This window comes from Cuculus canorus, chromosome 11 (genome assembly GCF_017976375.1).
Source record: "Cuculus canorus isolate bCucCan1 chromosome 11, bCucCan1.pri, whole genome shotgun sequence".
Lineage (NCBI taxonomy): Eukaryota > Metazoa > Chordata > Aves > Cuculiformes > Cuculidae > Cuculus > Cuculus canorus.
The window spans coordinates 4,017,675-4,045,370 of record NC_071411.1 but is presented as its reverse complement, the minus strand read 5'-3'; the positions used below and the strand labels follow the sequence as shown (position 1 = coordinate 4,045,370).

The 27,696-nt window shown below is 39.7% G+C and overlaps 1 protein-coding gene across 1 annotated transcript in view; it reads right to left on the bottom strand.

Annotated features, from left to right (window-relative positions):
- CACNA1D (calcium voltage-gated channel subunit alpha1 D) overlaps window positions 1–26,410 on the bottom strand; it is a 204,485-nt gene extending 178,075 nt beyond the window's left edge. Inside the window, exon 1 of the mRNA XM_054076355.1 lies at window positions 26,299–26,410. The gene's annotated coding sequence lies outside the window, so the exon portion shown is untranslated. The remainder of the gene's footprint in view (window positions 1–26,298) is intronic.
- Window positions 26,411–27,696: the final 1,286 nt, after the last annotated feature.

The window sequence follows — 27,696 nt, the reverse complement described above, 5'->3', positions numbered from 1 at the left end:
ACAATTTTGAACAACAAAAAAACCACAAGTTTTACATAAATTTAAACAAAACAAAAAAAAAAAAGAGAGAGAAACACAATTATTAACAAACCCTAGCAAAGTCTTTATCTCAACCATCATTATCTTTGAAGTTTTGATGTCTCGGAGGAATCTCAGAACTCTTTTAGCCCTTAGCGCATGGTGTACTTAGTGGAAATACAAATGATTGTGACCTTTGCCAAGGAGATCCCTGGGTAACAATACAATTTCTTAGAATCTTGCTGTCAGGCATGTACCTGAAGAGCCTCCAAGGTGCATTAAGGTATGTCAGATATTAGACTAGCCCTTAGATGTGGCCCTGCATTGCTAGAACGTCAAGACATCTGCAAAGTACCTCTTCCCATCAGTGCCATCTCTCCACTGAGCAATTCTAATTGGAGAACAAACTGTAGTTGAACGTTTTCTTTCAGAGTGGAAAGAAGAAGAAAAAAAAAAAAAGCTCAACTATTTCAGGCAGTTTTGACAACAACAAGAAAAAAAGACTGCAGATCTTTTTTGACTTTTAATATCTGACGCAAGAGAAGAAGGCTAATGCTGACCTTCTTGCTGCCCATGTTCTTGAACGGTAGATCTCACCTGGAAACGCTCTGCAGGCAGTGCAGGTACACACAATGTACATATGCCCGCACACAAACACTCACCCTCACCAGGGAGTAGCTTATTATAGTAAGGCATTAAAATGTTCCTTGTTGATGGCAGTGAGGCATGGTGCTGAGATGCCTGGGAGGTACAGCTTCAGAACTCTGGAGAAAGCAAATGTAACGGGGACTGCAAAAAAAAAAGGTTGCTGTGAACCTATTTTTAGAATAATAAGCTGTTAAACTACTAAGAAAACATGGGGAATCAAGCGATATAAAACCAGACAGGCATTCTTCTCCAGTAGGCTGGATTTTTCTCAAATACTCCACACTGTAAACGCATGTGAAATATTTTCTCCATCCTTCAATTCTAATCCTGTTCTTAGATACTATATTTCAGTGTTATAAATTCATCAGAACCACTACTTAAATTACGTTCAGATATGAAGTTTTGGGGCTGGAATACGCGTACAGAAAATGCCATGTAGGCATGGCGCATTAGCTGATGTAGTCTAGTGAAAGACTTTTACTGGCTTCCTAGGAATTCAGCTCATTATGTGAAAAACGAGCAATTTAAGTTTGTTTTTTACCTCTGCCTAAGCATCCTGCTTACATACAGATTTACCTTTCGGCAAGCAAAATCCTTATCTATTCAGTCTGTGCCTGTTGCATCACCAAGCACCACCTTCTCTGCTGTTGAAATGAGCCAGCAGTGTGGCAGTGGCCTGGGGACAAAGGCTGACTCAGAACCACTGAAGCTAAACATCAATGCTTCCCCTAAATAGGCAGGCATTTCGATATCATTGACTTCCATGAGATCTGGTATTTCTTTCAATCCAGCCACATCCAGTGCTAAATAATGAACAAAACAGGAGTTGGGACAAGACGGGGAGGTCAAGAGATTGAGCGAGCGTGAGAAAGATTGGCTATTCTAGGCATAAAAGAAGGATAAGACTGATGTGGATGACTAAGAATGTCAGAAAAGCTCTTGAGGAAAAATAGAGGGTATGTGACATATATAAGAACATGAAATCTGAAGGGGATTAGGAGAATTATGAACTGAAACTGAAAGGCTGTAAAAAAAAAAGCCCAAACCTAACAACAGCACTGTTTAAGGCTGCCAGAATTGACGAAGTGAGAAGATTGCTTAGAAAGGGAAGGAAAACAATAAAGGATCTCAAAATATTCAAGTGATGTGACGATCAACAAGGAATTAGCTATTGAGCTGGTAATAGAACCTGCGCCTGAGAGGACTTAACGAAACGACACGATAAACCTAGAGATGTAAATGCTCACTTCTATTCAATATCCGTGCAGCAGAGAAAAGCAAAATGCCACACAAGAGAACACAACTTCCAGAGGAGGATACTGTAAAAATAAGATTATAAGAGCAATAAAATAAGACCTAACCTTTGTAGCAGGCAGAATAACCAGTAACACAACAAGCTGTGAGGCTTGATTATTTGTGACACATATACTTGAAAGAAAATTTCAAACAACAGTGACCCGTTAGCAGTGATTTTCCAGAAAGAGCTCAAGATGAACACAAAAATAAGTGACTGCTACCCTAACCTTCAGAAACCAAATCTGAAAGAGCTAGGAAAGCAGAGATGACTCATTCTAACCTGAGCGGCCAGAGTGCTCCTACCAACATTAAAGCATGAGCTCAGTAACCATGTATAGCATTAGGGAAAAATAAAAAGCATTCCATAGCAATCCATACTGGGACAACGGTTGCAAATATAGTATATTTTCCATTACTTTGTTGTGAAGTCAATCTGAGACAACAGCCTGCAATCCTCCCGAGTTTCTGTCTTTGCTTTTTAAGAGGAGCCAGCGGCTCGCTGCTTAGGTCCAACCACGGGGGAGCAGCAGCACCCATATCCACGGCGTGAGGGAAACTTTAAGATTGATTCTGTTAAAATCTGATGGCGAATGTGAAAGAACAGGTATTTCAGGATCAGTCATGAGCCCTGTTTTGGCACTGTGAAATAACCCTAGAGCTGAAAGACCTTCACACCAGGGTATTTCCCTCATATTCTACTAGCTCTTTGTATAAAAGGTAGGCAGTTCCCTCCTGCATCACGTCACCAGCCTTAGATTTAGCAGCACGAAGGAAGGAACTCAATGACCTTCTTGGATTCAAAAGATGTTATCAGAAAAAATTCAAGAATGTAATATTTTGTTGTAACAAAGTTAGTTTAATTAAGCTTTTTTATCAAGAAATTTAGTCAAGCACAGAAAAAAAGAGAAGTTAGTACCTTCTTGGCCTCTCTTCACCCAAGCATGCAGTAACACTGTTTACTTTCTCTGATTAATTAACACAGTTCCTGCTGTGAAGAGGTTACTGAGGTGGTGTCTGAAAGGTAAGAAATGCCAAAACAGGTTGCAAAATATGTCTTATCCAACTATTCTCTTCATCATATTCAGCGTGTTCCCGACCAGATTTTGCCCCCTAAAGAAACTCACTGCTATGCAATTTGCATTTCTTTTTCTCTTTAGATACACATTCAAATAACCTTGTAGGTTTTTCACCTTTATGTCATTGGATGCTGCTTAATTGAAATGTCTGTGGATACGCTTCTTACCTACTTACTGACCTTTCCCCAGTAGCCTACACCATCCCGTGTTTCAGGCTGTACTGAAACCACTATGGATGTTCTAGTTGATGACATTACATTAAAGAGATTCATGCCAAAACTCTTTGGCCACCACAATCATTGCTGATGTCAGCATGGTTTTAAGAACAAGGCTAGTTAGCTAATTGCTTTACAGAGCAATCACAGGCAACGCAGGACTTGGAGCCAAGTGTTTTGCTGGAGCAAGCAGGCAAAACGCCATTGAAGACATCAATTCCATCAGGCCAAAATTCACCCTTGCAATGACAGCCAGCACAAAGGTTTATGTATGTGCTTACGGAACCGCAGGCTAAGGTTTCATTAGGCTCCCATCCCACCTAAGCACACCGCTAATTGTCTCCATCCGACTGCGTTTTAATTACAATCAATCTGGTGGTTTGTGGGCACCCCAAAACAGTAGCCTTCATTGCTTTATATTGAGTCGTAGCTGCCCCATCCCTGGAGGGGTTCCAGGCCAGGTTGGATGGACGTTGGGCAGCCTGGGCTGGTGGGAGGTGTCCCTGCCCATGGCAGAGGGTTGGACTGGATGGGCTTTAAGGTCCCTTCCAACCCAAACTATTCTATGATTCTATGATTCTATTATTTTATCAATATCAGGAAAGCTTACGCATTTAGGATAAAATCATGGAATTACTGAAACAAGAGGGAGCTCTGCTGTTAATTCCAATACTGTCAGGACTTTCTGCTGCAGGAACTATTCCAGCAATGTAATGAAGATTAAATGGAAGAAGATTCAGCGGGGTTAGATAGCAAGCAGCAAAAAAATGCAGTGCATAAGCAGGCAGAATTCAGATCCATATTTTTAATGATCTTACTTATATCAAAGAGCTTGTTACATAAATCTGGTCACGATAGATTCTACAGTATAAAATACACATTGATCCCATGGTTTTCAATAGAATCACTACTAAAACAAGTTGTAAATAAAACAAAACCCCATCAAAATTTATTTTCTAATGAGATGAAAATGGCACATTTTAATAGTAAATAATTTTTCATGTAAAAGGAGAAGGAAAAAATTAAACACCTCTGTAATAGAGTAAAGCAGTGAAAAAATATGTAATACTATTGAAGTAACTTAGACTAATTTAAAGACATTAAAATGGGCACCAGAGTACAACAGACATACAAAGAATCAAATTTATACAGATAAACCAACAAATCTTCAGGAAAGTACATTGTGTCGCACAGCGTAATATTTTTTAATGGAGAAACAGCCTTCAAATCCCGGTGTTTGGGCAATGAAGCTGCAGCCAGGAGAAACATTAGCATTTGGTTTTAATCATCATCTACTGTGTAGTATAGGACGTAAAGTATTAAAGCAGTAAATCTCTGGAAGTCTATGGAGAAATCTAAGAGACTAGCATAATAATTCTAACATTTTCCTAAACAATTTTTTTTCCTTTTTGTTTTACGGATCTTTAGTAACAAAAAGATTTTACTAACCATGATGATATGGTTACTTTAAGCACCACTAAAGCTAACATATGATTTTGTTTGTGTGTCTGCAACAAAGAAAGGATGAATGTGGCCATTCCAGAAAAGCCCTCAAGTGTCTTTTACTTCTTTAATATTTAAAAATGTAGCGCAGTAGTTCGGTAAACCAGAACGCTCTCTTGAAGGACATCCACCCTGAGTTCATAATCAACCCATAGTGGATCTGAGTCCTCCTGAAGATTAATTTGCTCCTCTGAATTACTTAATAACTAGCAAGGTGATCCTTCTCCGTTTTAACTTGTCATCATTTGACCTCTAAATAAACTACAGTAAATCTTATACAACTCGCATCCCAATTTGCACTTGTGTGTGCAGAAATTCCAGCGTTGCAACGTCATCCTATGCTCACTGACCACTGAATCAAACGCTTCAATAAGTATTCAAATTCTTACTCCAGCAAAGCTATTTCCTGAAAAAAAAGTGTTGTATTTCAAGTTGTTCTATACTGCTACCAGGTTGTTGGGATTTATTTTAAGATATAAAGCTTAATTATTAGAAAACAGCTTTATATCCCAACAACATATGCTTGTGGTTTCACGATGTGAACAACGCAGTGTCCATTACTATTGTTTTTAACATCTGCAAGGACAATTTTCTAACTTGGAAGGAGAATTTAATACTGCACTTCAGAATGACAGAAAAAAAGCTAAATTGTGCCAAATTTCAAGAGAGTAAATGGAGAGACCAAGGTAATTGCAGGTCTGTCAGCCTGACAGCAATCCTGGGCAGAATAACAGAAAAGCCAGCACTGGAATTTTTAAGTAACAAAAAATTAAAGGAAGGCAATCTAATTCATGCAAGTTGACACAGAACAGTGGAAAATAAATCTTTCAGACCACCTTGCCACTTTATTTTCTTTTGAGATGACAGGATGATAAAGTAACTTCCCTAATGTATTATATTTAGATTTTCCTATGGTATCTGACCTGTCCACGTGATTACTAAAACAGCATGATAACATCAGGGTGACATACAACATATTAGAAATTGTCTGGCGCACCTTATGAAGAGGGTGTATCCTGTGGGCCTGCAAAGGACTTTGCATCACTGAAAATCTGCAAATCAAAGTTGGATATTTTTCTAAAAGCTCGTTTCTCTTTCAGTCGCAGCTGTTGGATATGATACAACGATTCATTCATAAAATTACATAGATTGAAATAGACAGTCACAATGGTCTCTTATGGCTTCAAAATCTACAGCCAAGTAGAATCACTGTTAAGTGAAGATCGTTCTTTCAACATCTTTCCAAGGCACAAATTAATGGTTCGTTTACCTCCACACATTCAACATCTATTACTGAAACCAAGGAAGACTATTAGTGGATGGGTGGGATTGTGGCATTTTTATAAAAGATGTTGAAATGTCTTCTTTAAACTGAACATGATTTTTTTTTTTATTTGCCTTATGAGCTTCAAAAAATAAATTCAGTAATGTCATAAATCCAAGCATTTACAAAAATGAGAGTTTTTTTAATAGATCAGTATAGGAAATGCAATAAGCCTGATAGACATACAGACCTTCCTTTGCATATATTAATACATCAGTACCTCAACAGAAACTTTATGTTCCATGACAAGCAGCCACATTTATCTTCCAGTAAGCACAAATCATGGATTTTATAAGATCTTATGAAAAATATTCAAATCTATCTAAGGAAGCCAACTCTTGACCAGAGCCCCTCCTAGAAAGATGCAATAAAATTTTTCACTTTCACATTTAATCATTTCATTTCAGCTGAACAATCAGCTATTTGTCTCAGTCTGTGAAACTCTGGTATAACAACAATTATCCATTAAGAAAGACCATTCAAAGTAATTTAAACCTGTATAGAAACACGCAGTGCAAGCAATTAGAGGAAGCACAGGTCTCAGACACATCATTTCATTCTGCTAAGCTCGTAGGAAGCAGAACAGACACAAAGCATCAGAGGCAAGAAGCAGAAGAATTAGCAGTGTTAGCGTAAATAAATGTGACTGTGAATGACAAAATACATGTGTCTGTGTATCCTGTCAGGTTAAAGTAACTTTATGTTTGTGAAAAGATAGGAAGAACTTTGCTGTGAGATGGTGTTTCTCTCACATTGAATTACCACCGTTGGAGAGGTTTCCATCTGGAAGGCATAGATATTCCTCAGAGCTTTCTCTCTGATTCTTCTGTTGGGTAAACTTTCCACCCCCACAGGCTGGTAGGCTGTTACAAAATCCTGTTTGACATTGGTAGGTGTGCGAGTTTTGTGCTTTGGTCATGCATGATTTATTTATCGAGTGTCTGTGCTGCATTGTACTTTATTTAGCCTTTGGCTCCTTTTGAAAAAAAAAAAATTTCTTTAAAGTTCTTCTACATTTACTGTGATGATTGCCCGGTTCATTTGGCGCAGGTGCCTCGGAAGTCACTTGTCCCCAGCTCTGCAAGTCAGGATATGAATGGGATTTTTGCAGGTGCCTGCAGGTAAAGATACAGCTAATGGCTTTGCTGGAGACTGCCCGCATCAGCGATTCAGAAGCAGCAGGATTTACAATTAAAAATGCATTGAAAGAGGGGCAAAGATATCATCTGCTGGTGGGCTGGGAGGTTCTACTATCATGTGCTTAAATTGGCCACTTCACTCACAGTGCTGACGTTACAAACTAATACATCTGTGCACATTCATGCTGAGCTAAGTTGAACCGATTTTTCAAGGATCACACACTAAGTGTTACACATATTGTACTTTTCTTAAAATAATATTCAAACATAATCTTTACCAAAATTGTGACTACGCATTGAATGCAAGGCTGACTAGAAGCAGCTTCTTCATATATAACGAGGACGTGTCTTTAATTCCCTTTACTCCTGAAACTACAATAGCCAGAAGAATATAGTGATTAGACTTGCAAAAAAGTAGGGAATTGTCACTTTGTGATCACATCTTTTTCCAGTTCCCAAACCAGCAGTAATGGTACCTCATCTGCTGCTGCCTGCTCTCATTTCGGAACTCACATTTTAGTGAGTTCACAGCAATATACATTTGCAGAGAATGTAAAAGACATTTCCCTGAAGGCATCTTTTAGAAAAAGCTTCTCCCTGCACAAATCCATTAAAGATATGGAAAAAGAAGCAACTATTGAACTTCCCATCATTTCTTCATAAATGTTATTTAGTATTGAAAAACCGAAGCAATAAAAACTTAGAAATAGGTTTAGACAGAAAGCAGTTCAATATGTACAGGAAGAATAAAATTCTACTGAACTATTCCTCTAATTCCTTAAGAGTCTGTTTCTGGTAATTTTACACACAATGAACAAACACTTGTTTCTCCAAAAAGTAGTTTAATTTATGTTAGGCAGTCAATCAATGTGAATAGGGTTTATAAAGTGAATGCCAAATTAGGGCTGATCGGTCTGTGATCCCTCCAGTTTCTGAATTGTTGTGATTGCATTTTTCGCTTTTTTCAAGCACAGGAATGTCCCACCAGCAACCTCTGGATACATCGCCAGTTGTTTCCCATTGATTGCAGGTCTTTGAATGTGGGAATCAACTCAGAATTGCGAGGTTTAAGTTCTCTGTCAGCTGTTCATTATTATTTATTGTGAGTATCTAATAATTTTAGAGTATTGTTAAAATAGATGATGTCTATGTTCTTCCTCCTCTTCTTCTACCTTTTTTTCACAGTAAACAAGATTCACATTCAGTTTACATGTATTTTACACTTCTAAGTGTAAGAGGCAATGAGGGAGATAATATTCCAGATTATTGTGTAGCCAGACCTCAAAAGAAAAATGCCTCCCAGCTGAAGGCACGTAGCTGAATGAACTTTTGTCAGTAATGAAATTCTTTCAGAAATGTTAATTAACTATTTCTTTAATTTTCCTGACCCTCAGCTCCTCTCTAGTCATTGTGGTTCTTCATTATTCCTGAGATTGTATTCACAACAGCAGGTACACTTTGCATTTCAGTGTGCGCGCGTGTGATCGGGATGCCTGGTTACCACAAGAAAATTGTTTCTTCCATTGCTTCATGCCCATGAAGAGGTTTTGTTGAAGAAACTAAATGTTCTCACTTAGCACAGTCCCTACCGGGTTTCATCTCAGCTAGGAGTTCATGCAGAAGCTTACAATTAGCTGTGACACCAGTGGAGCCAGTTGCAGAACTGGCCGTTTTCATTAATCCTCATTCCGAACTGGGGTAAGAACTAAGCTTAAAATCCCAGTGGATATTTGACTGCAGACTCACCCTGCACCTTAGTCTGAAACGGAAATACAATGTGCAAAGCTGTGCAGCAATCACAAGAATGAAACTTCTGAACCGCTTTAAAGGAATGTCTCAGAATTCTCCCTGAGATGTTTTTAGAGCTCAGCTGATGAAATTATTGCCTGACCTGAATAAAGCTATTGATCACAATCAAGACAATGCTGGACTCTTAAAGACTTATATCTTTAAGGAGACTGAGTCTTGCTTCGGTGGCAGGGTGAGCACAACCCATCACTATAAACGATAGCACAGAAACGTCCACTGGCTGTAAGAAATAAATGTATAAAATAACCTTTATCTTATCACTGACTACTTACGGAATATATCTGTACGTCCACTCATTAACAAACAATACTAAAGCAAAGTTCCATAGGGAAGTGAAACAGGTGTTTGCCACCAGATATTTGTAAGTTGGCTTGAATGACACTGTCAAAATACGCTTTCACTCTTACAACCCAGGAGCGTAATAGTGACTTGAAAGCCGAAACACTGTGGTTTGTGAGGATTTCAGTGAATAGACTATAAAATGGGTGCAAAAGATATAGCTGGAGTTTCAATTTTTGCATTTTCTCAAACATAAAGCACAAAGCCTTTTATATAAAGAATGGCAGCATTAGGAAAATGGTGTGAGTTTGTTCTTTTAAACCTGAGCCAAAAATTACATACCATTTGTGTGAACACGACACAGCATTCCGGACTCTTTGCACACTGTGCAGTAGAAGTGGATATAACAGTTGTAACACCAGACAAGGTCAACAAATAATTTATTAAATGACCTTCTAAGCAGAAAACCTGGAGGGGTTATATTTCAGATGACAAATAGTTGTGTGAAGATTTACCTCTATAAGATCTATAAATTACCTTCGTCTGACTACATTGTCTTGGAAAGGGTGAGTGGCTGTAAATATCCGAGATGTCACAGTGTCACAAGGCTTTGTGAGGGGACAAAAAGTGTAAACAAGGCTTGGTTTAAAATCAGAGGAACTAGAATTTGCATGACGCTGATTCTCTCAAACCAGAAAAAGATCCTGAAAACAAAATTTGTTGTACAACTGTAGTTAACTTTAGAACATTTGGGATAATGTGGATGCATTTCATTTCAAGCTATACACAATGAATATATACTTGTTTCTTACATATCAAATATATATATGTCCTATATATTTGTCAAAATTACATGTACTGAACAATAGGAATTATTTTCCTGTTCTGCACTGAAATCTCCAGCAAAAAAAGACAAGATGACTCCTCCTAGGAAGAAATACTCCTAATTAGAAGGATCCTGTATCTTCACTGGAGAGAAAGAAGAGTCTCAAAGTCTTTAGGGAGAAAAGTATCTACCTCAATGGTGGTTATCCCAGTTTCCACCTGTGCAACAACAATAATCTGGAAACTTAGTGCCACTGGTTTCCCACATCCCTTTCCCACAAGCTCATCTTTCTTGCGTATCTCCTTTGCTCCTGGTCCACACATGCAGAGTTTTTGAATTAGCAGTAAGGGATATGTAGACTGTAGGTATTGTAGAGCAATCTCATACTGGTGTGGAAATGGAGTGGGCTGACCTACAAGGTCTTTCCCTACTGAAGTTTGTAATTCTGTGCTCTCTGTAGTGATGATGAGCCATCTAATTTTTTAATGGCTCGGTCACAGAAAAATTAATGCACCACAGCAATGGAGTGCAATATGCAGATCAGAGAGGGGGGAAGAACGTGGGGCTCAGCATATCATTTCGTTCTCATGTAAACTGATGCTGAGCTTAGAGAGGAAAACCATACTAATGATGCAGCTGATGTCTTATTAGAAAAGGTCTGAACTGTACCCAATTTTTCTTGACAACAATTTTTATTCTGTATAACAATGAGATGCTTAGTCACTTGGAAAATAAAGACTAAATCGGTGATGTAATTTCGTTCAATGATGGAATTTCAAAGATGGCTGGGTTTTTTTTTTTTTCCTTTATTATAAAGAAATCTTTTAATAAGCCTATTGAACCACCTCATTAATAAGCCTCTTTCCCATCAGCATCAAAAGAGAAGTCAGAGCACAGTGTCTAGAGGGTAAACAAGGATATAAACCCTTTTCTTACCATTTTAAAATCCAAGGTTCCCATGACTCTGCTGTATGTATCTGTTCATGTGCAAGTGAGAGTGACAAGCAACAAATATCCTTGACAATTTTTAGCCTCTTGCTGTACACAAATAAAGGGCAAATGTAGAAGAAAATGTAATGTGTCAGATATCTACACACTTCTTTCTCCCCGCAAGATAGATGGTAGTTCTCCATAGGGAAATGTTCAGGAAAGTAATTCTCAGAATAGAACACAGCTTGGTGATGATGTGATACATACATTTGAGTGAGGAAAATGGAAAAAGCTAAAGTAGGTAGGACAAATTTTAGCAGCACTTAATCAAAGTCGATGAGTGAGCTCCAAGACAGGGGAGGCAACTGAACAGACGCTTGTCTCCTGCAGGTCTCTGCCATAGTCCCTATGAAAATGAAATACCAGTATTGTCCTAGCATCCACTGAAAAGAAGGCTGCCAGAAAAAGGTCACCAGGCAGAGGTGGCTGAAAGCACACCCGCATCCCTGTGTGTCTCTTTGCAGGGCATCTCTTTCTGTGGCTGTCTGGCTAAGCCATATATACAGTGCCAGGATGAAACAACATGGGTTTACATGTTGCCATACATACCAGAATGTCCTAGTGTCAAATATTGCCTCTGTTCACTCGTGTCTTCTTGTGCAGAATATAGATAATTGGTTTTCTACAGCTTTCCTCTTGACTTGATACATGGAACTTCCCATAAGCTATTTGGAAAAGTGCTACAAAGGACAAAGAGTCTAGAATTTATTCCTAATTTATTAGTTACGCTGGTTTTGGAAGGTTTTGGAAGTTTTCTCAAAGTTTACTAGACACTCAACAAATGTTTTTACTATTTCAGCGCATATCTGTCTCAAAGAGCCATCAATGGAATCAGGAAAATGCTGAACATTCAGATCTTACTAATCACTGCATAACTGGTTGTACACTTGTGTATCTGCCTCCTGTACCTATATTCCCAGTGCAGGAGTTACTGAGATCATCATGTGTCTGTTCTGGAGGTGCTGTATAACGGCATTTTCTGCCAAGGATTCCTTATGAACTCTGTGTGTCATACTGCAAAATAAGAGTCCAGGAAAGCATTCACAAAAAAAATGATCTGGATTTTATTACCATTGTCACCCAGCACAGCAGGCTCCTAAACTATTGGACTCACATGTCTTCTTCTAAAGATTTCAAAATACTTTACAAAGATGAATGGATTAAGCCTCTAATCCTCCATTTTAACATAAATAATTCCCCCCACATTTTACCTGGAAGTAAGATGGGGCAATGAGAGATGAAACAAGTTTTGTTGCAATTACAGGTCTGGGTTGAGAATAAAACCCCATAAAATCTATCCCTCCTTCATCTGCTGTGATCTGCCCTGGAGTACAATGATGGCAAAGCAAAAAAAAAAAAACAGCAAGCAGGTTACTGAGATCTTTTTCCACACGTTTTCTTGTGCTCATATGCTTTACGACCAGCAGAATGTTGTCAATGGATATTCCAGATAGAAAACTGTTTTATCTGAAGAGTCAGACACACTCCATAGAAGGTTATTACCACCTGTTTTGCAATTCTAATTCTCAGAAGTTTCTTCTGACGATTTTTCACCTTCTTTAACCAAACCTGACTCAGAGAATCATGATATCACCCCCGCTGCTGCTGTTCTCACTCTCATTAACATCGCCCCTCCAAAGGCTGTTAATGAATAACTGGTGGTAGCTGTCAATTCAAGAAACCAAGTGTTACACTCAGTTGTATAAACAGTGTGTCTGCATGCCTTCTTTCAGTAGTGAAGTCTTGAAAGACCAAGAGGAGACCAACAATCTGGAGAGCTGTTTCTCCTGGAGCGCAGCTTGCAGCAGCTTTTCCCGGGACAGCCCAGCTGTGCAATACAGTCCCAGGAACTCTCCGAATCATCCCCTGCAGAACCTGAGAAGTGTGTGCAGGGCCTGCAATGTAATGCTGTTACGTGTAAAAAGCAGGAGAGAAAACGAGAGCAAAGGCAGGGATGACGCACACTAATCTCTTCTCTGTGAATCAATGTAATTTCCATACAGTAAAGCAAAGGAAAAGTGGGATGATTTCAGACAAAGCAAGTCAGTTCTTGAGGCATATGCATTTTGATTCAAAGATCATAATAAAGAATGAGAAAAACACCGATCTCATTGTGACAGGGAAGCACGGGAGATCAAATGAAAGTTTGTACCCTAACTTTGCTGACAGCAATGAGGTGGTATAACACACTTGAAGGTCTTCCTTCAGTGATCCTACCAGAGCTATTCATCTACCTCTAGACAAGCCTAAGCACCCACTGGTTCAGTAGTTAGTCAGATTCACAACACAATGATTTCACTACTAATCTTTCTTTTAGTAGACTACATTCATGGAATGATAGCAGCTGGAAAGGTTCTCTGAAGATCATGGAACCTTAGAATCATAGAATAGTTTCGGTTGGAAGGGGCCTTAAAGATCATCCAGTTCCAAGCCCCCTGCCATGGGCAGGGACACGATCACTTGGTCCATCCCCTGCTCAGAATGGGACCATCTTAGAGCAGGTTGTCTGTGGCCCGTCCCAGCCAAATATTTCCCGCGTCCAAAGATGAGGATTTCATTTCCCCAATGGGGAAATGGAGCTGAGTTTCATGAGGTTCATGTCAGCCAATGTCCATAGGCTGTTAACATCTCTCTGCATAGATACCTTGTTTTATCTTTTTTAATAAATGCATCTCGTGTTTATTTTGTTCAAATTAATCTGTGTCACCATGGGAAGATGTATGATGGAGCTAAAGGGATTATAGTTCCCTTCTTTAGCATTACCTGGTCACATGGCATAGCAAGAGCCACACATCCACCCACATAGGAATTGCATCCAACAGGAATCAGGCAGATATTGTCCAGAGGCAATTCTTAGAGCCAAATCCTTGTCTAGTGAAAAACAGCAGGGCATATTCAAGATGAAAGGATTTCTGCCATTTAAGTAACAATAGAGATCTAATCCAAAAGGCCTCTTGAAAATTTGTTTCTATTTTCACTGAAATCAATGGGAAACTCCACGAGATCATCACTTCCATTGCTGCCGTGTTGGGTACATGCGGACAGAGCGGGCACTGCAGTACGGATTCATAGCCAGTCCATGTATTATTTGTGCTGTGGTAATGTCAGAAATGTTTTGGACAGCATCCATACACACAGGAATGTAGACATCCTGTTTCAAATTACTTACAGTCTGAAATATTTATGCCTACAACATCAGCCAATACTTCTCTACCATGAGGTAAATTTTCTCACTCTTTAAGCTTTGCTCTTTTCCCCATTAGCAATACAAAATGCCCTGTTTCTTCCACCTTAGAGGACACTGACCTTTCCTTAGTGAGAAACGTATAAAATAAGGTGTCATTAGAGTGAGTAGTCACAGGGGGCAAAGTTGATGGCAGTGTTGGACTGGCAATGTAGTATCAACACTTTGCAGACAGTGCTTTTCCTCCTCGAACCTTAAACTTTTCCACACCTCTGAAATGAAGAAGGTAGCCCCCGGAGTGGAGTCCTTCCGCCCCACTGAACAACTCACTTAACTGCACAACGTCTGAGCCATAAACCACTTGAGTAATCCCACTGCTCAACACAGGATAAAAGGAGAAAATAGCATTAAAGATTTAAAGTAAAGAACACAGCAAACTCAAATGATAGCTGTGCCATTCACGTCATTACAGCCAGGGGTTTGTCAGCACTTTCATTATAATGCTCATTTCTCTGCTGTCACTCCAGGCTAAAATTTGGCAGAGCATAAAACTTAAAGCACAGACAGACACAATAAGAATGCAGCGAAAAGGAAAACGAAGGCTTCAGGAACAGCATCCTAAGATACCTTCACATGTCAAGAACAAACAGTATCTAACAAAGCATGATGTAAGAAGTTAAGCTAGGAGAACTATCCCTTCTCCCATTAAGACGGTGTGATAGAGGGGGAGTTGCACTGAAAGCTCAGTGAGATATACTGCTGTGAAACTACTATGAATGGCCTAAAGGATACAGAAGGCTAAATATTAATATGGCAATTTCAGTTAAATTCATGCTGCAGTACCATGGAAATAAATAAGCTAGAAAGAAGAGGCAGGCCGCACACAAATATTACATCTGAACAGTTGACATCAGACATCACTTAGGGAATGTATGAAAATGTGTCTGCTTGGACCGGTTTGGGGAGTGGAAAGTGCCACTAACGTAAGAGGTTTCTCTCGTGCAGTGCAGAGTACCTTTCTCCCTCCCTCCTGTCAGAGTTGAGACCATTGCTCCAACAAATGTCCAAAGGCAAGAAAGCAGTACTGAGCATAGCATCAAAATATCTTTTATGCCGCAACAGTGAGCCTTACGTTGTAGGCCAGCATCAATTAGTACTGCCACTGAAAGAAATGACCTCTCTTGCCCCTCTGCTTCATCTCTTTGGCTCCTTTGTCAGCCCAAATACTGGTACCTACATGGATGCAGAATGACTCAGAGGAAAGAACTGAGTTAGATTAAAATTAAGCTCTGATGGTGGGTCAGTTTTGAATTGGACAAAGCTCTGGGTAACCAAGTCTGAGATCAGTACTGATGCCTGCTTTGAGCAGGAGGCTGCACCCAGTGACCTCCTGCGAATCTCTGTTCCTATGGATCAGCTTGTGGACAAAGTTAAACAGGACAAGGTTTAGACCAATTCTTGCAGTAACAGAGCTAGCTAATTCTAGATTGAAGTGTGTGTAGAAGTACAGTATTAGTTATTAGGTTTTACATTTTAAAAAAAAAATTAATGGATTTGATTACTTTAATGGAAAATTATAAGAGCAAAGGTGCAGTTACTGTCACATGAGCTTGGTGTATTGGGTGGTTTACTGCCTCTCCATCCTTGTCAGTAGGCGCTGTGGGACTTAGCACAAGCCATTTAATTTTCTTTCAGCATCAATGAAGATGCTTCTTATCTTTAAAAAGCACTTGGAGATAAACAGCACTGTCCATGCAACATCTGATTGCTATTATTATCTCAGTAAAATTTTATGAAGAGTTGCTTGTAAGTCGAAAAAGAAGGTGCTTAGTTCCCATCTTCACAATTAGTTATAACAAAGACCTTACGATAACGATTACACAGGTCACCTAATCCTGTTGACTTTGTCAGGGCAGCACCTTCCTTGACATCATAAATGACTGCAGGTTTGGACTGCGATATTCTTTCAGCAGCTCTTGAAGGGCAGCTGTGCATCCTTCAAAATACATATTCAAGTGTTTGAGAAAGTCTAATGCATTGTTTCTAAAGCAGTGCCACTGCTGAACATGGAAAAATTATATTATGCTCATCATATGGGAGCTCCCTCCAATGGTTGTAAAAAATGAGGCATTAAAGACAATGTTAAAACAAACACACATCCACGCAACATCAGTTTAATTTGCTCGCAAGGGAATAATTTTTACTGTAGTAATTAACAGTGCTGTTGCTTAAGAACCAGAGTTCTGTTATAAGTTTATCAGGACATGCACACATGATTTAATGCAAAATTCACCATCATTTATCACAAAGAAGAGGTGGTACTCCAAACCCCTGCTTGCCTCTGCTGTCAGGGAAAGGCGTGCTGTTTGCATAAGATACAGGTCACACATTCAAACCTGTTTTTCTGGCACTCTCCGTCTTCTCCCTTTGTGCAAACTGCTGATGCTTTTGAGATGCAATGATTTAGCGTGTCACTGTGCTGGTGTAACAGATGGCACGGAGCGTAGAATGAATGAACAACAAATGAGGGACCGCGTTTCACTTTTGTCCGTGTGCGATCTTTCAGCAGTTATGATACAAGACATCTATTATTTACTCTTCTTAGATCAATCAGCCTCCTTTGTTTAACACTACCCAGGTAACAGTGAGATACATTTTTGGAAAAATTAAGTTAAAAGCCAGTGCGGTATGCAGAATTAAGGGGAGAAGCGCCTCCTCTTTTCAAACCTGAGGTCCTCACCTCCTTCTGGCAAGACACCAGAATGATCATAGAATCATAGAATCATAGAATCATAGAATAGTTTGGGTTGGAAGGGACCTTAAAGATCATCCAGTTCCAAACCCCTGCCATGGGCAGGGACACCTCCCACCAGCCCAGGCTGCCCAAGGCCCATCCAACGTGGCCTTGAACACCTCCAGGGATGGGGCAGCCACAGCTTCCCTGGGCAACCTGGGCCAGTGCCTCACCACTCTCATAGTGAAGAAATTCTTCCTAAAGATGACTAATGTCTTCATCTTGTGTCCGACCATACAGCTCTCTGAATCAAAACCAGCAAGTACATCCTAGTCCTCTGCCTCCATGCCTCCTCTGCAAAGTCTGACACAACCCTTTGGTGTCGTTAAAGCCCGAGACAACACCTGAAGCAAGGTTTTTAAGTGGGGTTAAATAGTCCTGGGCAAGGACCTTACACTTTGCACTGACTCTTTAGGGTAAAGCTTATAAAGGGTAAGAAAAAGAGAAAATAAGTTAAAAGGTAGCTTGGGGACACATTTATCCACTCACTGGGCATGAGGAGAAAAGACAGTGCATTAAAAAAAAACCTTTTCTTACCCACAGGTAAAGAGGAAGTAGAGATAATATAAAATGCAAAGGATAATTTCTCTCCTACGAGTTAAGGATCGCTGAGGCTCAGCAACATTCTTATGTTTTGTCTGACGTCAGGCAGCTGTTTCACATATTTCAGCGAGTGCAGAAAGGACAGAGTGATACTTTTAAATGCCAGAGTATATGTTAACATGGGGAGAGGATGTATCAGGTGGAAAATAAATTATAAGCTCTTCAAGTGCAGGTATTAAAACATCAAGCTATGAAAAGCACTGCAGCGTTCTATAGTAACAGTCCAAACATTACACTGTAAAAATGTTACAGAAATGTTTATATAACCGGATCTAAAGACCTAATCCAATGCTCATGGACCTCAGTGAGACTGAAAATCTTGATGCAACTTCCTTTTTTCTTTAAATAATCCCTTGGAACTGTAAAACAGTTCTGTGCTGTGTGTTGGGAGACCAAGGGCTGTCCACTGACAAAAATCCTGGAAAAGCCATTATTTTCTGAACTTATGACTGTTTCTGAAGGTTAATTAATGTTGGCTGATTTAATTAAAGTGAAAGGAATTTTTTTTTTTTTGGTCTTAATTTCCTTTGATTTTAAACAATGTGTTACTGATACAGTTCTAACATTGCACGTTTTTTCTCATCATAGCTTTGATGGTTTTTTTTATCTCACAAGTTACAGGTGTGATTTCTAAAATATCAGAAATAAAACTGAGTTACAGAGTCCACAATTCGAAATGCAAGTATTATGCAACGTCAAATATAAGGAATCCATGGGAACTGCTTCTCTCAGAGTAATGGTCTCTATATATGCTGTTGAAACCTTTGAAAGTGTGCATCAAGTCAGTGTAAACAAACCAGGATGAAATAAAACTTCAGCTAGCTTTGCAAAAGCAAAAGACAGCAGCTCCAGCTGTCACTGAGATACAAGTAGCTGCACTATTAATCATTCTCATGGCAAGCCCTCAGATCTTCATAAAGAGCAAACTGGCACCACCATCTGAACGTTTTCTGAATTCAGTGTAATTCCTTACCAAGTTCCACCTAACCACTTAATTAAACCAAAAACATTCTAAACAGCCTCTAATAACATTGCAGTAAGGAGAGACATTTTTAAAATAAAAAAGTTTAAAGGATTAGTTTAAAGAAAGAGGTAAAGAGATGGCAAATTTCAAAGTGCTGCGCTGTCACGTACCTGCTCACACTCAGCAGCAGATTTTCTGTTTATAAAAGAACAACAAAAGCTATTATTTGGGGGGGGGGGGGGGGGGAAGGAGAGTGTGGTGATGTGACTTGAACTGACAAAACGAGCTGTTGATTCCAGACCATATGCACTGAATTCTCCCCCAGAAACCGAAAGAACAGTCACTGAATCCATCTGGTCCCCATAGCGCAGAATAAAGGCTCCTTTGCTCACAGAATTCGGCGCAGCACATGTGTGCAATTTAACTTCACCTTCCTGTAATTATCTTAGTACATTCCCCAGGAAGCTTGTCTTATCCACTTGACAGCTCCCAAGTGATCGAGGCAGACCCCAGCGCTCTCGCTCAGCCAGTGGCACGTTAATGGGCAGCCACACCACAGAAGATGCGACAGGCAGGACGAGCGAAAGGTTTATCGGGCATCTCCTCCATGCATTTCCCGAGCCACTACACAAGCATCAGCACTTAGCGGAGCTGATTCTCCCTATCTAAGCAGTCTTGCTAAGGCTACGACAGTGATTCCTGTTTGAAATGTTACGCAGAATTCCCAAGGGGGCCAAAATTGCATTAACCATGGAAGAAAAGGATAGTCAGTATGTCCACCAAAATTATGACGCATCCTCACTTGAGGAAGAACTGGATCTAATTCACTGAGGTCTGTGATCCATGACAGAAAGGTTCGTAAACTATTGAAAATATATGCCCTACATTTCCTTACATCCCTTTTTGCCATTAAATATACCAAGTAATAAGTGCTTTGTTATAAAATACTACTGGGGCTGCATGAATAGTCTCATAGTTATTTAATAAATTACTGGGCAAAGGTATGAATTTAGCCAGGCATCCACTGGTGAGGAGACTACTAATTAACTGATACCCAGGCAGGCAGCAATTATCCTTCTCCTCCCAGACAAAAAGAATATCTCTATTCCAAATACACATCCATAAATAATTAGGAGCTCTGAAATGCACATCTCTTCCTATAGGAAGTGATTTGGAATGGAGTAGCAGTCAACCCAAAGATCTGAAATCATTTTAACTAAATACAAAACAAGATAAAATAAAGACTCCGTGCTTTCTGAAGGGAGTGAACTGGCTTCAGAAATAGGTTTCCAGCTGGGACCAGATTGGAAATGCTTTTATTCACTCTGCAGGAGTCGTTATTCACACGAACAGTCCCTGTAAAGCCAGGGAAACAAACGCACGTGAGCATGTAGTCATGACTGTGAACATGAAGCTTGCCATCTGACATTCAAAACCCACAGAATTTCATGGTGCTTCTACTGAAAAGACTATAGGGATGTTGCAAGTTGTTTTTATTTTCCTTAAATATGATTTTGCTGTCATTTCATATCAAATGTCCTAGAACAAAATTAACTTATTTCATTTTTAATTTATGGAGAGTTTCTGATTCTGCCACAAATGCTCGACTAAGCCAATTTTCAGGGTGGTGTCTCAGCAACGGATTTTGAGCAAACAAGGGGCTGGGATTTATCAGGCTCACACTCTTTTTATTTTCTGGAACACTCAGCCCTAAAGCATACTTTCTGTGGCCACCTTGGGCTGAGGCTCTGATGATGGGCACCCCCTCACCTGCACAAAGGCCAGGAGCCATCCTAAGAGATAAATGTGACCACAAAAGCAACCAAGAGACTACCCACATTGAGTAGGAATCAAGGATTCCTAGAGGAGTGTCCAAACAGCTCTGCATGCTCACTTTAATGACCCATTAGAGAAAAGATGCATTTAGAATTGAGCAACATACAGCTGTTCTGATTACAAGAGTTTCAGCTCATTTCTACAAAGGCTGAAAAAGAAATGTAAGAAGTTCAATTAGTGACCTAGGGGGAAAATTTCAAAAGCGCCAATAAGATTGAAGTGCCAAGCTGCAATAAGCAGTTAGAGTTAATAGCTGAAATCATAATCCAAGCCCTGGACAAGAAGTGATCTGGCATCCAAACACCAGCAACCAGGCTAAATACCAAAGGTCAAGAGCTTGAGTCAGAAACCAACCAAAGGTTAGGACTGAAATAGGTCCTGGATGCAAGCCGGAGGTCACAAAATTAACATTTTCATCTAGCCACACACCTCAGCTACTGACCATTCAGAGAACAAATTTAGATGCTCCCTTAGATAGCAGTGATGTTAGCACCAGCGAGCATTCACAGGAGTGACCATCGTCATCGTGACTGAGGACTTGCTGAAAGGGTCATCCCAGCCAGCAGTTCTTAGCCCACCAGTGAGGTCAGTCTGGGGCATTCAGATCCAGAGCATGGCCAGTAACTGCACCCACCCATTACACAGACGAGTGAAGCTCCCAACAGCCACATACGCTTGCAGTTTCCCATGGGAAAAAAATAAGTCATGGAGATCTGCAAAGCTCCTCTCTTCCACAAGCTCAGCGGAAGTGCAAAGAAAGGCTACAGATCCACATTTTAGTTGCCTTTTTACTCTCTTGCCATTTTGCAGATTCTAATGGAAGTCCATATACAAGCCCTGCTGCTACTGTATTCCTGAGGCTACAAACAAGATATTCTCTCTTGGCAATTTTACAGAGTAAACATTTTCCAGTATTAGCTTATTTTTGATGGGAAACAGGTAACAAAACATCAAAAATAACCCTTTTATGTATAAACTAAAAGATTAATTATTCTTGATATCCCGTTATATGCCTCTTCAGCCTTTTCTCTGGAGAACAGTTGATGGCTTTAGAAACCCTTCAAGAACCACTACAGTGTTGCTCAAAACTACAATCAAGCAATATTTTAAATAATAATCTCAGTGAACAGTTTGTAAATATCCCATATTGCACAATATGTTTTTGCAAATATTAGTAATTAAATTTTGACTAGACATACAAACGAAAAATCAATTTAAAGGAGCAGAATATACCCAATTCCTTTATCTTCCTTTCTCATTTTTTGTCAAGGTTATAAAGAACTAACGCAGATTGAAGTAAGTTAAATAAGTCTTTCCCTCTGCTCTGCTGACATGATGGTAATAAACAAAATATATCTGTATAGTTACCTTACCTTAATTAGTATACATTTATTTTTTTCTTTCTCAAAGCATTTGACAAAGTGCCCTCACGCAGGCAGCCATGCCCACCTGGTAAAGTCAGTGTTTCGGTCACTAACTTGCAGTGGATTTTACTTAGTAGGTCTCTTATTGTTTAAAAACAAATGGTTATGACCCTTCAAACCTCTCAATGGTGCCACTAAGCCATGGAGAGCACTTTGCAGAAGTGTGACCGTTAAACAAGCCTCATGAAGCCTAAAACAGGAATATCTGAAGCTGAATAGAAGTAAAAAACCTGATTCTGCACAGCAATATTTGGGGGGGGGGGTGTCCTACAGGAGCAAGAATAACAGATTATTGCTCTTTTACCTTAAGCATTCCCCACAGCTGTTGGTAAGCCAACAGCATTGCCCAGCTCTCATGTCCCAGAAGCTCATGAATCACAGGGTGGCTCTGAAGTGCTAAATCTCAGAAGTTTACACAGCCTACCTCGCCAGCTGGAATTTGTGACTGAGCCCCAGAAAAACCAAGAAAATTAACCAAAACTAACTATAATGGGAGTGTCTTTCAAGAACTGTATGCCCATGATATTACCAAAGTTAAAATGTCCCCTTCACACACAAAAACATTGCAAAGACACGGCTCTCCTTGCCTGCTAAGTTCTTCCTGCAGCCTGAGCTCCGCTGCTACCCCAGTGTGGACACTCCTGCTACTGAGACTTAGAGCAAAGGGCAGGAGGAGCAGCCTGCCTTCCCCTTCCAGCTGGTTCCACTCTCCTCCGCACACCACAAGCACACCAACAGCTCTCCCTCCACGTTCAGCTTACCTCCTAGACATATCCACTCCTGAATGACTCAGGTGACAAGTGTGTCATGAAAAGAGAGCTGATCAGCATTTCTTTTTTAATCCAAAAAAATGGCAAAAATACTGCATGCCTGTTTTATCCCAGAGTGAGAACATTTCACGGAGATAATTTGTTGTTCTGGATTTTTGGTAACTGGTTTTGATCTTTCTTGCACTCGGGTAAATGCTGGCCATTCCCCTCTAGGACAGTCTCGAATTCTGGAACTCAGTTCACTTGGCTGACAGGTTGCTTTGTCATAAAAGTGTCCAGTCTCCTAAAAATACACCGTCTCTGACTGACATCAGGTGCACACATGCACACGGGGACGGGGAAAGGCAAACATGGCAAGTTTGATCTACCCATCAGCACTTCCCATGCCAGCGGTCATCAGCCACAGACTGCACTCACAGGTAGAGGAGGAGATGGGCAGCCACGCGGGCAGTAGGTTTAGACCTCCAGCACTGCAGAGCTTGGCCAAACTGCTCTGGAAGGCATCACGTCAGAAGGAAAAAGCGAGAGGAGCTGTGGTGCTTCAGCTGTTTTTGCATCTGTGCATTGTTTACACTGCAGCTCTCAAAGTGTTAAATGTCATTGTTTCAAAAATCATGTAACTTATATAGAGTTTAGAAGACAAAATAATTTTGAAAATGAGAGTCATCGTATTGACTACGAGAGTTTTGAAAGGAATTATAAGAGCCTGTCACATAAAGCAGTACTCAAGAAGTGTTTAAACAATTATTTGTGATTATTACAATCGATTGGAGAAATGCTCATCAGCTCTTCAGTCCTTACTGATAAAATTTATCACCCCTACACAAGCTCTTTGGATTCATCATCTCAGTGCACTCATTTCACATGTAAAAGTAATTTTATCTAGTTATACCACTGGGGAAAAATTACTGTATGAAAGCAGTGGATGGTTTCAACACACAACACATTAGTGAGTTCTTTCTCCTCTGAAAACATGCTGAAGTAAGCAAGCGAATTTGTAAGTTACTCTCTAAAGTTACATTCACTTTCAAAATGAAATTTCATTAAATCTGTGGACAGAATTTTGTCGAAAATATCTTCCTAGTTGACTGTCACTTTGCTTTACATGCTTAACTGCACACAACCCATCTGAAATTAATTAAATAAGATGTTACTGCTTATGTTCTTAAATAATTCACTACTATCAGGTCACTTATTCTCTAGCACCAGAGCCAGGGGACATGAGGTCCCACAATTAAAGGCTGCAGTTTCACTGCCACCACAGCTGTTAAGGTCTGCCTGAACTACAGCGGTTTCTTACACCAAGTTCCATGCTAGTTTGGTTGCAAATTTCCACAGCATTGCGTGTTAACGCCTTCCCCTTGAAATGCCCTCCCTATGCCATTCCTCACACGTCTTAACCCCAGGACTCCCCAGAGGACCTTCAGCAGACAGCTTTACAGCTCTCTCTTGAGTAACTACAGGATAGGAATTCTCCATCAGCCAGAACTTCAATGGGGAAAAGAAGCCAAATGAGAGGTTAGGATCTCACCCAGTTTATTTCCGTAGTCATGATGTAATTGAGCTCCCCTTCTCACCAGTATGGTGACTCCTCCTACTTTTTTTAGCCTGCCGTCCTCACCCTCTGGAGGAAGGCCACCCCATCCCAAACATGGTGGGTCTGTTCTACTGTTTCAATCCAAAGAAGAAACACGTTATGTATTCTTGACTGCAATTATTAGGGGCAGAATTGAGCATGCATTAAATCCACCTGATGATGCTACCAAATACGCTTGGATATGATGCACCCTGGAGAGAGCTGACAAAGGAAAGAGCAAGAGATACATGTGCTTACACCAAGAACTGTCTGGTGCTGTGCCTTGGGTGTCTGGCTCCACATCTGCATCTTCCAGTTTGCAGCCCAACACCAGGAGGCAGATGAGCACCCAGACAAGGTGTGAAGAGGGGGGACTGAGGAAACCCACTCTGACAGAGAAGAGTGATGTTCTTGAACCTGTTCCTTTGTCTCAACTGCAATATTAGGACGGCAGCAGTCAACGCAGCTGCTGCCCTCACCTTCAAACAAGGTCTTGTGATAGATGGGCATACACCAGACTTTCCCTGGATGTGTGAAATATCATCATAATGCCCCTGGTTTATGTTACTCATCAACAAAGTATTTCAATGACATTTATAATGATGAGTAAACACATTATACTCATTTTATGTTTAGGAAAATGAGGGTACAGAGAGCTGAAGTAATTTATTAACCTATAAAATGAATGCAAGCTTACTGATTCCCGCTCCTCTAGCACTGGAAAGCGCAGAAAGCACAAAAAGCAGATAAAATCACGTGGTCATTTTAAATTATATTTGTTCCCAGTTATGCCTGAAAAGCTCTAGAAGCTATTTACTCTCAGAATTGCGTTGCATCTTCTTTATTAGTACTGCACCACATCAAGAAAAGCCTATTGAAAAATACACATTTGGTCATAAAAAATTTATCTAACCTGTTTTAAAGATGATTGCTCTGATATGCGTATTGTGCAAGAGGACCAGCTAAAAATATTAAAAAGGAATTCTGACTTGGTATTTTGCAGCAAGGCTTCAGAGAAAAAGAAGCATGTAAACCCACATTATAAAGCCTGTGTGATTATCTCAATATTTAAAGGGCTAGATACACACAGGTATCAAAAGTGGCTCAGGAACCTATAAGGATATAAAAGCGTGCTTACAAGAAAACAAAAATATAAGCACATAACAATGTCTTAAAGCCGACACAGTTTATTTAAGGTAGACAACTCAAAAACTGGCTGAGTTAAAAACCAACATAGTTCTACTAAAGTAGCTTTCTCAACACTCAAGGTATCTACTATATAGTCACAATTATTCCTGATTTATTTCTCAATTCTGTGCAGAACAGAACCTTGCTGATCTAATCGTAATTTTTTTGATCTGTGCAGTCTATAATGTGTACAAGAAGACCTTGGAGAACCAGCAACTTTGCCTTGTGATAGTAATTGCATATTGTTTTTCCTAATGTTATTATACCAATAAAACAGAAACTACATATAAACTTAAACAAGCAACAGGGAAGCCCTGGTGGTGCACCTTTGCTTCTGCGGTATTTTGTCCAATTGCTAATTTGCCACAGTGCAGATCTGCAATGGAGTTCATTTTTAGTAAAGAAATTCATAGAGATCTAATAATTCAGCAGCAGGGCTTGTTGGATAAACTATGACAAAACTGACTAAAGGCATATGTTCAAAGCTCTCTATATTACATTGAGTATATAAATCCATAAAAGTCACACTGTACACGAGAATCTAATGTATTACGAGGCTACGATCACTGAAAGGCTTGTATTCAAAAATAAGTTGCATTTAAATTTTTTGACAAATTCGGTCAGGAAGAACGCATTACTGGATATTTACAGAAAATGCAGAGTCCCAGGAATAATATTTTCTCTCTAGTTCTCACTTATACCAATGATAAACTTCTCTCTTTACCCTGTTCAGTGACAGACTGTAAATAAGGATGAACACGATATAACTTCTGAGACAAACCTGTGTGCTCTAGTTTAAAAAAAGCCATTTTCACCTGTCTAATTTCACTACCTACCTTCATCAGAGAAGATCTGTCATATTTTGATGCAAAATCCAGCAATTTACATGTTTCAAGCTGGCCAGCAACGTCTTCCTAGAAAAAAAAATGCCACCCTTCCACAATCCCCTGTGAAATGGCAAACCAGGTTAGAAAGATAGAGGAGATTGGATTACCTGTCTGCGCCAGATCATTGTTTCTAGGAGATAATCCATAAATGATTAATCCTTCTAATGTTCTTGAGCACTGTAAGGAGGGCTGCCTGTGACCTATTTCAACCTCTTGCACTGTTGTTGTGGGAACAGCTTTACTGTATAAATCAAATAGAGTATTTTCATTCTTTTGGTTTTATTGAATTGTGTTTGCTTTCTTCAGTGTTTTTTAGGATCTCTTAGAACTACAACTGTTGATGTCCAAAATGGCAGTGAACACATAGATGGCTAAATGGTTTAATTGTTATTTTCTTTGTCCTTTATTGAATGACATTATTTCAGTAATTCACTGTTGGTTTTAATGCTTCCTGCTTCACATTTTATGGAATATTTTGCCAGTTGTGCAAGGAATAAAAAAAAGAAAAAGAAAAGGAAGTCATCCATTCCTGTTACAGTATCAAGACTGCAACTGTTACATGACAAAAAGAGACCAAAATAATTTATAGTTAAATTCAGATCTCAGTATTGCAACAGATACTCTACAGAGGGGTCACATATTATCTCCACGCTATCTACAGCACAGAAAGAGCAAAAATCCCACACCTACAGCTGGGTAAGTCAGCAGTCCCAGAACTATTTTCCTATACCTTGCCACTTCAATGTGATGACCCTCAAAACCCAGGAGTCACTTTACATACCATCTTAACCCATGATTTCAATTTTTTAGATCACCACTGCTCCAGATCCCTCTGGATTGTATTTGCAGATGTAGCTGCACACTAAAAAAAAACCCTGTTGCCAAAACCCAGGCCAGAAACCGTCACCTTTTGTGTGAAGAACTGTAGAAAAAACATGGTTGGCTTATTTCATAATTGTGATTCAAACAATAGTCTTGGCAGGAGTGGAGGGCTGCTGTTCTCCTGAGAAAGGTGAGAGAGAAATGATACAAAAGCAGAATGGAATAATTACTTTAACTAAAAGGCTCTGCACAGAGGCAAGAACACGTATGTAAAAATTACCCCTAACAGATAAGGTATGATCTGATCTTCAGAAACAACAGTGAAGGAAACACCATAACATCCTCTCGTAGCTTCTTATATTGCTTAACTATTCCTACTGATCAGGAATGTTAGGATCCAGCCTAATTATTTTTGCTGCACGTTAAACTGATTTCATCTTGTCCTTTTGCCAGTAAGTGTAGAGAACCAGTTTCTGTAACAACCTTTTACACATCAAATGTGTGAACTGTCATATTCTTTTTTTT